General features: G+C 37.2%; 1 long non-coding RNA gene across 1 annotated transcript; it reads right to left on the reverse strand.

Moving 5' to 3' along the window:
- Positions 1 to 5,485: 5,485 nt before the first annotated feature.
- Positions 5,486 to 8,502, reverse strand: LOC118482261. The gene is made up of 3 exons (XR_004868080.1): positions 8,365 to 8,502; positions 7,328 to 7,417; positions 5,486 to 6,049 (listed from the first exon to the last, which is right to left on the reverse strand). It is a non-coding gene; the product is annotated as an uncharacterized LOC118482261 (long non-coding RNA).
- Positions 8,503 to 13,037: the final 4,535 nt, after the last annotated feature.

Raw genomic sequence — 13,037 nt, forward strand, 5'->3', positions numbered from 1 at the left:
GTCGGTTCATGAGTTATCCGAGTCTTTAGCGCATTTCCGTCATTCGCCTAAAAGTTGACCGTAACGGCCTTTTAAAATTAAAACGAGTATTTCGGACACGTGAACGGACCAAAACCTTGCTTGTTAAATTATAAGCATGTCCCTGAAGTTTCACGTCAATCCGAGGTCTAGAATGAGAGTTATGCTAAAAGGCGCACTTTTAAGAAAGTTTTGTAATTTACGGCGCAATTAGCATAACGCCCATCTAACCCAAGTTTTCGTCACCAAAACTTTTACCCACTGTAGTAAAATAATATTTTGGGAATTTTAAAGATTTTTAATAATTTTTACCTTGCTCATAACCTGCGGTTATGGCTACGGTTCGGTAAATACCGATATGCCCTTTTTGGCCAAAACGGGAGTTCTACAAAGCCTTTTGACCCAATTCCAGTTGCCACTGGTTTTAAATAATAAATAAAGTATTTTAAGCTTTATAAGCTGTTCGGGAAACTCAGATTTCCTGTAGAACTCGAAAATCCCTTTTAAAGTCTTTAAAATGACCGAAAAGCCCCTACGGGGCATAATATAAACTTAAACTCGTTACGGGCATTACGGAAGGTATCCTACTGATACCAAAATACTTTTAAGGCATATTGACTTAGGAAATAAGCGTACGACTCTTATGGTTAACCGTTTCGCCTATTCGCGCACACGGTACGGCCCACGGAACTAGTTTTCGTGCAATAGCCGATATGGGTCAAATTATATTATTTGAACCCCAAAATCCAGAGTATGAACTATAACCCATATAAAACAAGTCACTGAACTTGTTGGGTCCAAATCATACTCCATTCCCGGTTTTCGCCTTTTCGTGCGAATTAACCATATCTATATATCGGAATCAACCGGTTTAAGCTACGGCTAATATAAGGACCGTTAGGATTCTAAGAGGTTAATTAAAACCTTCGTTCCAGATTAGGAGCCCCAGTAAAAGCTATCGGTGACTTGATCTTAATTAAGGATTTATACTTGCAAAGGTAAATACTTTTGACTTATTTCCCCTATATGGGCTTGGGTTACGGTATATTAATACCGCTTGATTGAGCATTATATACTTCCATCGCTTAGGTGGTTAATTGATTAAATATGATTGGCTCATTTAAACAGTTTTGTTGCTTATAAGCCTTTGGGGGGTTTAATGACCGTTGTCCCGGATATCCTTGGCATCATTTTACGAAATGGCCACGACCATCGACATCCCGGTGTAGGCGTACACCCGGTATAAAGTGTCGACATTAAAATTAAAAGACGTAGCCGTTGGTTTTTATACTACGGTTTTACGCAAACGTGGTGTGTCTATAAATCTTTAACCCGGCACGACCCGGGCTACTGAACGCATAAAAGAACATGTAAAACGTTCACAAGATCATTATGAATTTTCCCAAGTTATAAAAGAGTTTGTGCCTTGTGCATTCAAATCAATTTTAATAAACATTTTCAAATGTGTCAGTTGAATGTATTTACCAGTGTAAACTGACGTATTTTCCCCAAAAAGATTAAGTGCAGGTACCTAAACGTAATTGGCTGGTATTAGCTCCCTAGCGTCGGGATAAGCCTCGCAAGCTTGATTGCAGTATCTGATGGAACATTACTTTACCTTTATTTACGATCCACTGTGGATATATTCAACCCCTGTAATACATTTTGATATTACGATCAGAGGTTGAAATTTATATATTTATCTTATGCTTCCGCTGTGCATTATATAATTGTGTGGTTTGACTATATTGTTGCCAACATCGTCACGGTAATCCCCCACCGGGCCCACCGGTGAGACACGTGGAAATCGGGGTGTGACACCACATGATCCCTAATGCTTTCATATTACCGCAATCACATCCTTGTTAGTGTACATGATTTCACATCTAAATGATCATATCAAGAGCGTAACTCACATTTGACTTTCATGGTCAAGTCTAATAATCATAAAGCATACATCCAAAAACCACATCTTTTTAGACTCATGCAATCCATCACGTTAACGCATAAAACACATATTAATTTAGCACCTACCATACGACACTATGTACATTTCGTACTTATGATGCTAAAGTACCTACAACCACATGATCACATAATCATACTCGCATACACATTTGCTTACATATACTTTCACATATCATACACCTTCGCTCTTAATTACCTTGATTCAAGCACATCTAATACAAGGTGAGCATTACACCATTCAAGCACAAGGTGCAAGCTCCTAATGCATAATTTTACCAAACCATACATTCAATCCGAATTCTCATAAGGACTCCACCTTAAGCACACTTAACATATTATTTTGCTAACGGCTACACCATAAACACCTTCTATACATACTACCCACAACTTTCATACGATTTCACAATTTTGTTCTCTCAGGCATTTCATCGAACACTTGGCGGGTATCACATTTGTAAAACATTATGTACAAGCTTTTAAAGCGTGATTCCTACTAATTCTTCACATAACTTATTAACAATCAATCAAGCTCATAACAATATTTCGCCCTAACTACGGACATGTGGTTGTGACACCAATAATTCGTAACAAGATCACCAAAAACAATCAAATTAACACATAGAAATCTTAATGTTTCTAGCCATTCCTTGACATGCAAGTGGGTTTAGCCTAATCCATGTTCATAATCAAAATTTAACATATCTCAATGTCTACTCAGCCATTGCAACCATCATTCATACTAGATTTAGCATTACATTCACGAATTACACTAAACCCACTAAATCAAACATCACCAAATTGCAAAATTCGACTTACTTGATGTAGGAAATGCTTAGATGATCACCATTCTTAGTTTATGCAGTCAACTAGCCTTCGATTTCCCTTTTAATTTGAAGATTTTGAAGAAACTAGGGTTTGAACCCTTTTCTTCCTTCCTGCTCATCGACACACACACACATTCTATGTGTATGTGTGGTGTTTAATTTCTTTTTTTTTATAAAATCATGTTTCCCACTTAACGGTTTTGGTCCCTCTAGTTTCATTTCGGTTAAATAAGAGATTAAAACTTATTTGTTTACATCAACCGGGTTTTTAATTTACCAAACCCGTTTTTGGGGCGTTACAAGTCTACCCCCCTTAAACGAGGTTTCGTCCCCGAAACCTTTCTCATTCTTAGTAGACTAAAACTACTCTTATTTTCCATCTATTCATTCACGATGCTCATCATAACATGAATACATTCGGGATCTTGGTCAGAAGTTCGTTTCATACCTAAACATGATCGTACGCATTGTCCTCACGTTCTTAAATTATATAAGTTACTTCCATAATTACATGAAACTCAGAATCTGTTCCAGAGCTCTTATTAGTGTCTTTCACTTTATGCTACTAGCTCTTAACGCCTATCATCACTATCGTTTCATTCATCGAATTTATTCCAATTGTATACAATTATTAATCTAGCAAACCCAAGTCTATGGCTTGTTTCTAACTTCCTATTTAAGCATATTACATTCATATATTTACTAATCGAAATAAATCGATTTATTTCATACTACTCATACACCATATGCTATCTTTCATTTTGTTCACTATGAGTCATCCTAGACATTCCATTACTATCATTACTTTCGTTTTCCTTTAAGCTCATAGGAGGGGTCGATATATTACCATACGCATACTATAGTCATTCAAGGACTTATTATTACAACCAAAATCACCCTTTTTACACCTACTTATCCGTACTTAACATGAAGACTAAGCATTATTTCCATGGTTACTACTGTTATCTATGTCATGCATATCTTTTCTACAATGCCTTGTTCAAATGAACATGGCCAACAAGCCGAGCATCAAGGTTAGCATTTCTTATCGATACTTGTCGTTTCTTATATTCTATCAGAGTTTCCACAGTTATGATCACTCAATTCCGTATCACCGGTTCGCATAGAAGTATTTTTCAATATGTAACTTTCTATTTAACATCCACGAGTTAAACCATTTACTAACCTCGCTAATTTGGTACGAGCCAACGTGAAACAACCAGAGTTGACTTGCTCTTTCACGAATCCATAACTTAATAGGCCTGATCTTGTCCATCGGTATCATAAGCTTTCATTCATGGGCATTCTTTCGCCGTCCTAGGTAGTTTTATCGCATCGTGATTCCTGCCAATCTCATTATAAAATTAGGGGTTTACACATTCCATTCGATTTCATTCAGATATGATGTTTATCACATCGCCTTATTTATATATTAATACTTTCTCAATTTCCTTCGTAAGGCATTAGTGTGCTAGTCCTATTCATAACGGGTCAATACATGGCCATTTGTCAATATATCATTCTTATTATTTGACACGTTCTTGACAGGTAGATACATAACCATTATTTCGTAATTCTATAACTTATTTGGTGTACTACTCTACACATTTCCTTTCTCCTCTAGCAGCCCCACGGTTTGAAATTAAATTATTTCTTAGCTTCTGCAGTTCGACTTTTCAAGGTCAAACTGCCACCTATTTCTTATTATACATATATATAAACATGCGTATCGGAGTACATGTTGGTGCCCATTTTTAATTCAGACATGCTTGCGATCTCATCGCTTCACTGTTTCAATGTTTTCTCGCGAACACTTGCCCTTCCCGTTTTAAAAGTTAGTCATAATACTTATTTCGCTTACAATTCCAACATTTTAATTCCATTCACTTATATGCTTTTATTTCTTTTACGCATTCGATTACCCAATTAAATGGGTAATGGCATATACTCTCATAATGAGATTCAAGAATACCACTTACGACCCGGTCACATCGGGTTAATTGCTTTCAACATAAATCTTTCGTTCTATCCGTATAACGGATTGAACTTCATACATTTGTTATTGCATTCACGACCACCCGTTCCAACCGGATGGTACCTTATCCTTACTCGACTTGTTCAATTTGAACCGGTCGACTTGCATAACTTATCATAGCATTCGCCATCATAACCAAATCCACAAGGGATTTGCATCATTCTTATCTTTCATTCCTTGAATCCGTCTCGCGGATTCAAGCGTTGCATTCGCATATTTCATTCCTTGAATCCGTCTCGCGGATTCAAGCATTGCATTCATACCTTTCTTTCATGTTTTGAATCCATCTCGCGGATTCTAACATAGCATTTCATGTTTCGAATCCGTCTCGCGGATTCTAACATAGCATTTCATGCTCTCATTTTTGAGAGTCTTACATTTCTCTTCACCCTCACGTCCACCTACTACTTAATTCTAACGGACACACCTGTAACAATTATCACGGGCTCACGAAAGTCATGCGTTTCTTGTGTACTGGCCAGGTACACAATCCACACACTAGTTTCGTGTCTTCGTGTAATTGTCACCTTATGTCCGAAGAATTAGGTTTCGGCACGTGTAACATTTCCAAAACTTTATTACCATTCTTATCATTATTTTTCACTTAAAATTTTCCTTTCACTATTAGGTTTTACCATCACATGTACTTACATATATTAAACATATGTACTTGGGTCAATATGTCAAATTACATACCTTGGCGTCGGTGCTAGACCGCATCCACAAATCATTCCTTTCAAGCAACCATGCTTACCTTACACATAACATATAGTTAGTTATCTTCCAATACATACTTAAGCACATACTTACCTTTGATCCTACCTTTAGATCTTGGTCGAGTCTCGGATTGTACGGGTTTCTTGTGATAAGAGCACACAGGTTCGAGTTCAAGTACCTATCCTCTTGTACTTGATTCTCTCAAACCAGGGCTCTGATACCAACTTGTAACACCCTAACACGTAATTAACTAAAGTTGCAGCGGAAGTTCATGCCATAAAAATTCTTTCATTATAAACCTTACGTCTTACTTGAAAGTTCACTTTTATAATAACTCTTTTATATTGAATACGACAAACTGACTCAATTATAGAATAAATCATAGCTTATGTACAACAATTTGCATCCTTAGACAACCCCGTACAATCCCTTATGTGACTCGTTCTTCGATCTTTATTCCTCGATGATCCTCCGTGACCCGCACAACCTGCATTCACCACATACATTCAAAAACATTAGCACACAATGTATAAACAAGATCATTCGCATACACTTTACATCTCGTTCTTTATCAAACTTCAAGCATTTCATCTGCGTATCCATTTCCTGGCGAGGCTTCATGAATGTACCTGTATTACTTATCGTTCTTAAGGTACACCATTAATAACGTTAATCCTCAATGTGTCTAAATCATACACACATACGTATTTACATACCCACATACATATACATCTACATACGTACGTACACTCATACATACCCTTATACATATCTATATGCACAGCTACGTACTTACATATCCTTCCTATAACTAGACATACATTCAAACACTCATGCATATTATTAAGCATAACTACATAACCCACTACATACGTACACTTGGAGTTATAAACATACATACCTTTCCTTTATCAAAAATGCATCAGAAACTTGATTTTGGTCCATTCGGGAGCTTAACGGAGCGCCGGGACACGAACTGGATCAACCGGGTTCACATATGGAAGAAAACAGAAAACATAAACTCTGGGCACCGTCGCCGACGCCCATAATGGCCGTCGGCGACGCACCTCCGTCGTCCAAAAGCTCCGTAGACAGGAAACTAGGCCGTCGGCCAAAATCCAATTCCCACATGCCGTCGGCGACGGCCCTTCTGGGCGTCGGCGACGGCCCCTCGTTTATTCATTTTCCTGCAGTGTTGCTTCGTTGTTCGCATAAACTAAAATTCGCATAACTTTCAACCCGTTTACCCGTTTAACCTCCCGTTCCTTTCTACATGCTTGTAAATTCACCGTTTATCATAAGAACCCAAAACCCAACATCCGGATTAAGGAAATTCTTGTCTTACACGCTCTTGGCTTATTATTTACTTATGAATTATTCGACCCGTTATGGGTATTTATACATTAAAAGGTCTATAACATACATAACCCTATACTTCGCTTTCATACTAAACCAAGACATTACTCTAATCGAATAACTCACTTCCAAATGACTTTTAAGGTCGTTTACCCGAAATCCCCACCAAGGGCGTTTTAGTCAACCTTGCCCCATTATTAACAACAAGCACTACCTTGCATAAGCAACCAATCCTACTACCTAGTTACGATTCTCAATCACGCATACCTTGCTCGGATCAAAGCTGAGATCCGTTTAATACTTCATCGATATCATACCATTTGTTCCTATTCGATCTCAATTATCATACCTAGTTAAGTTGCATATAACTTTACATAAATAACTAAGAAGTGATTACGGAATCACTTACCTTGTGCATCCGTGTTCATACCCGCTTGCTTGCCTCATCTTGACCCGTTAGTCTTTCGTGCTTGAGTCCATGTCCACATGATCCCTAATGCTTTCATATTACCGCAATCACATCCTTGTTAGTGTACATGATTTCACATCTAAATGATCATATCAAGAGCGTAACTCACATTTGACTTTCATGGTCAAGTCTAATAATCATAAAGCATACATCCAAAAACCACATCTTTTTAGACTCATGCAATCCATCACGTTAACGCATAAAACACATATTAATTTAGCACCTACCATACGACACTATGTACATTTCGTACTTATGATGCTAAAGTACCTACAACCACATGATCACATAATCATACTCGCATACACATTTGCTTACATATACTTTCACATATCATACACCTTCGCTCTTAATTACCTTGATTCAAGCACATCTAATACAAGGTGAGCATTACACCATTCAAGCACAAGGTGCAAGCTCCTAATGCATAATTTTACCAAACCATACATTCAATCCGAATTCTCATAAGGACTCCACCTTAAGCACACTTAACATATTATTTTGCTAACGGCTACACCATAAACACCTTCTATACATACTACCCACAACTTTCATACGATTTCACAATTTTGTTCTCTCAGGCATTTCATCGAACACTTGGCGGGTATCACATTTGTAAAACATTATGTACAAGCTTTTAAAGCGTGATTCCTACTAATTCTTCACATAACTTATTAACAATCAATCAAGCTCATAACAATATTTCGCCCTAACTACGGACATGTGGTTGTGACACCAATTATTCGTAACAAGATCACCAAAAACAATCAAATTAACACATAGAAATCTTAATGTTTCTAGCCATTCCTTGACATGCAAGTGGGTTTAGCCTAATCCATGTTCATAATCAAAATTTAACATATCTCAATGTCTACTCAGCCATTGCAACCATCATTCATACTAGATTTAGCATTACATTCACGAATTACACTAAACCCACTAAATCAAACATCACCAAATTGCAAAATTCGACTTACTTGATGTAGGAAATGCTTAGATGATCACCATTCTTAGTTTATGCAGTCAACTAGCCTTCGATTTCCCTTTTAATTTGAAGATTTTGAAGAAACTAGGGTTTGAACCCTTTTCTTCCTTCCTGCTCATCGACACACACACACACTCTATGTGTATGTGTGGTGTTTAATTTCTTTTTTTTTTTATAAAATCATGTTTCCCACTTAACGGTTTTGGTCCCTCTAGTTTCATTTCGGTTAAATAAGAGATTAAAACTTATTTGTTTACATCAACCGGGTTTTTAATTTACCAAACCCGTTTTTGGGGCGTTACAGAAGGGCAATACTTGTACGAACTATAACCAGTCTAAGCCAACTGAGGCGAAGGCTGAATGCAAAACCTGCAAAAAAAAAAAGGCATTTTGAGAAATGCCTGTTTAATCAGCCCAAAGGTTGTGGCATCTGCAAGCAGATGGACCACAAATCCCATGAGTGCAAGGATCTTAAGAACGTCACCTGCTATGCGTGTGGTGATAAAGGGCATATCAAGACTCATTGCCCTAAATATGCAACTGACAGGAAGAACAAGGATACTGACGGCGAGAAGAGCAATGCTTAAGCCTTTCAATTAGCTGCAAGAGAGGCAGTTGAAGACATATATATCATTTAAGATTTGTTTCCCGTAAATGATTTATTTGCTAGAAACTTGTTTAAACTCTGGAGCTAGTAAAAGCTTCGTCAACTCTGAATGAAATAAATTTCAAAATCTGCCCTTTTGAAGTTTAAATATTATTATGAAGTGGCAAAGGTAGATGGTTTCAGAACTCTTAATATATATGATATATCCATCATGAATCAATTTACCTTTGATAATCTTTTATCTTTAAATCTTGTGGGATTCGATATAATTTTAGGCATGGATTGGTTAAACTCATAACCAAGCCTGTATAGCCTACGATAAGAAACTTACTGAAATTAAATCCCCATCTAGTGATATACTCACTATTATGGAAGATCAACACTATGGATTGCGCGAGAAATCTTTTATGCTTAAGACATCCAAGTTATTGAAGGGAGAATGTGTCATCTACATGACACAAGTAACTAATGACGAATTGAAGCCAATGGTGGAAGACCTTTTTGTGGATGGACATGAAGGTCCATAGCCACCTATGAAGCACAATGCATAACATGTTCGCAAGTGAGTCGAACATCATAGACCATCTGGTATGCGTCAATAAACTAGAGATTCCCATATAGATATGGGAAATGGTAACAAAGGATCTAATTTCCAAGTTACCTAGATCAATCGTGGCAGCGATGCGATATGAGTTATAGTCGACGGGCTGAGTAAGCCGGTGCTTCTTGTCAATTAAGGAAAACTTATATTTCCGACAAGTTAAGCTATATAAAGACAACATCAAGTCTCCTTATGGAGTACCGTTGTCTATAGTATCGTTTTGAGATACTAAATATATTCTTAATTCTGGAAAACTTGCAATAAAGTGCTTAGTACGCTCTTAAATTCTAGAACGGCTTACTGCCCAGACTAACGGGTAGAGTGAGTGTACCATCCAAACTCTGGAGAACATGTTGCGTACATCCATAATACACAAGAAAGTGAAGAACACCCGTCTGTTGGGCTAAAGTTGGTAGAACCTGGCTCTCTGGACCTAAGATTGTCATTGAAATAACTAAAAGAATCTTACTCTTAAGATAAACTCAAGGCTGTCCTGATAGGCAGAAAAGTTGCACTGATAAAAGGCGAAATCCTCTCAAAATTCCAAATTCAGAAAATAGTACACTATTAAAAGTTTTACTTTGAAAAGACATAATAAGGGCAACTGGGCCCTAGATATATTGAGCATTCGATATAACAGAATGTGTCGGTTCATTAACTTCTAAATTTGAGCTACTAATAAAACTGAGTGAAATCCATAGTGTATTCTATATCTCTAATTTGAAAAGTGCTTAACAAATAGTATTTGTCATATCTCACCATGACGTTTAAACGAGAGCTTAAGGTTTATTTAGAAACCTTGTCCATTAAGGACCATGAAATCAAAGGCTCCGTAGAAAATAAGTTTCCCTGGTCAAAGTAAAATGTTATTCCCTTTATGGCCTAGAATACACTTGAGAGGTTGAAATCTAAAATGAAACGGGACTAACCGTATTACTTTGAACAAATCTCGAGGACAAGATTTTCTTTAAGGGGGTGAGGATGTAACACTCCGAAAATTTACGTCCAATTATGTGATGACACGTGTCTAATTCTCCAGCTAATCTCGTCTATGTGGAATGAGAAACCTCAGACTAATCCCGACTATGTGGAAGGAGGAAGGACGTACATTGAACATTAACTGAAACGTATCTTTGAAACTCCAACTAATCCCGAATCTGGGAAGGAGAAATGAAGTTTCATTGTGCGATAGCTAAAACGCGTCCCGGATCTCCTAATAATCTCAACTATGAGAAAGGAGGGAGACTAAAAGTGCCAAATGGCCAAAGGTGTAAAGTCCAAGGACTAAACATGTAATAATCTCAAAATCATGTTCTGGAGGTCCCTTACGGACCGCAAGGCTTAGCCCTTACGGTCCGTAAGGGGTTTAAATTTATTTGTGCGCTGAAAGTCCTTACGGACGGTAAGCGGTCAACCCTTACGGTCCGTAAGGGGTGGCTCTGGCAGATTCATGCTTGGCCTCCAAGCATATCATCACAAGATGACACCTATCTTCGTTTTGCCACCAATTCACCTGGTCTTGACACTTCATAAACACTTGTTAACATCCTAGAAACCTCCTAGATACATGTCATGATCTTGTTAACCTTCTACAACTATAAATAGCAAGCTTGAATTCATTTCAACTTGCTCATTTTCCATCCTTCTCTTCTATCTTCTACTTTGGAGGTTCCTGGTCATTTTGGGAACTTCCTTGAGTTCAAGACTTCTCCTTGGATCACTAATAAGTGTTCCATCTCAATATTTTTCATCTATAGGCTAGTTATTAGCCGAAAGTCAAACAATTTGATTTTCTGTTTGACTTTCGGTTATGACCATTATGGTCAAGCCAATGTTCGATCCGAACATGGCTACGTGATCGTAATAATGAAGGTTATAATCCCCTGGGATTATACCCTCTAAAGATCACGTTAAGTAGGCGAAATGACAAGTCGACCTTATATTAAATAAATGGTCAAAAGCGCAAACTTTGCAAATTACGTCAATCAAGTTTCTAACTATTAAAACTTGAAGTTTTGACATTATATCAGTTTATAAAACATGTTAGGACATGTCTAAGCATGTCCAACTCGTCATTTCTTGTTTAGAGCTTATTTCTATGTCGAAAGTCAAGCAGTTTGACTTTTGCTTTGACTTTCGATTCTGACCCGTTTGGTCAACGTTTAGGTCTGATTTGAATTAGTTTTAGGACCATGTTATTGTAAAGCATAACTCACTGAAGTCATGCTACATGGACAATCCGTTTGATAGGTTTATTGACAAGTCTTGAAATTATATTCATAAATGACCACAATGCCCTTTGACGGGTAGTCCGTAGGACAACCCTTAAGTGGTATAAATGATAATAAAATCCTACAATTATTCGGGTAGTTGTCTAGAATTAGATAACTACGATTGTTTGTGTTTCAGGTATAAACGGGAGCTTAAAATGGAAGGAACACGGAGAATAAATGAAAAAAAATCAATTTTTGGAATTGAAGAATTAAGAGAATACCATGATAGAGGACGAAATTACGAGAACGTAGGCGAAAACGGTGAAGAAAACAGAGTTGAAACGAAAAAGTTATGCTGAAAACAAGTTTTCATGTTGAAGCATGCCGTAGGCTACGGCAAGGGCCGTAGCTTACGGCGCTGACTGGCACTTTTTGTCACCATATGACAGTTTAAAGCCACCGTAAGCCACTCCAAGCCACCGTAAGCTACGGTGGCCACCGTAGCTTACGGCGCTGACCTGCATAAATATGTAACTTCCACCTTTTAATGCGGATTTATGGTGTCTTTTCACCTCTAATCAATCCCATTCGGTTACACACAGTTCTAGGGGCGATTTCTAGTGTTCTTGGTGCTTGAAGACAATTTCCAATCATTCAGTTTGTGTTTTTAATTGTTATAAACATTGAAACTTGTGTGAGGATGATGATTCAAGCCATGATTGGCTAAACTCTTGATGACTATCTTTGGTTGAAGGTTTGCATGAGACTTTATGTTTAATTCCTTATTTCTAGAATAAAATCTTTATCTTTATTGAATTGCTTGTTATGGTGTGTGATTGATTGTTAGTAAATTGTTGATTCTTATGTTAAACTAATTAGAAACCATACGTTCTTGGTGTCATTGGCAATCGAGATATCATGGGTATAGTTAGGCTTGGGTAAGGGTTGATTGATCATCGGGTAACAACCTCACGTTCTAGGAATCTAAGTACTTAGTTCCCTTTCATCACTGCAATTAATCAAACATGAACTATGTCTATGTAGTTCTTTCTAGTGGAATGATAGCATAAATGTCAAAGCAAACTGGAAACTAAAGATGGTCATTTGTCTCTAATTTGTTTACAACCAACATTTTCATTTTGCAATTAGAATAGTAATCTTAGTTTTACAAATCAAATCAATCAATCCAACTCTTGAATTTACTTTTATTGCAATTTAGTTTACCTTAGCTAATTTAGAGAAAT

This window comes from Helianthus annuus, chromosome 9, assembly GCF_002127325.2.
Source record: "Helianthus annuus cultivar XRQ/B chromosome 9, HanXRQr2.0-SUNRISE, whole genome shotgun sequence".
In the NCBI taxonomy this organism is placed as follows: domain Eukaryota; kingdom Viridiplantae; phylum Streptophyta; class Magnoliopsida; order Asterales; family Asteraceae; genus Helianthus; species Helianthus annuus.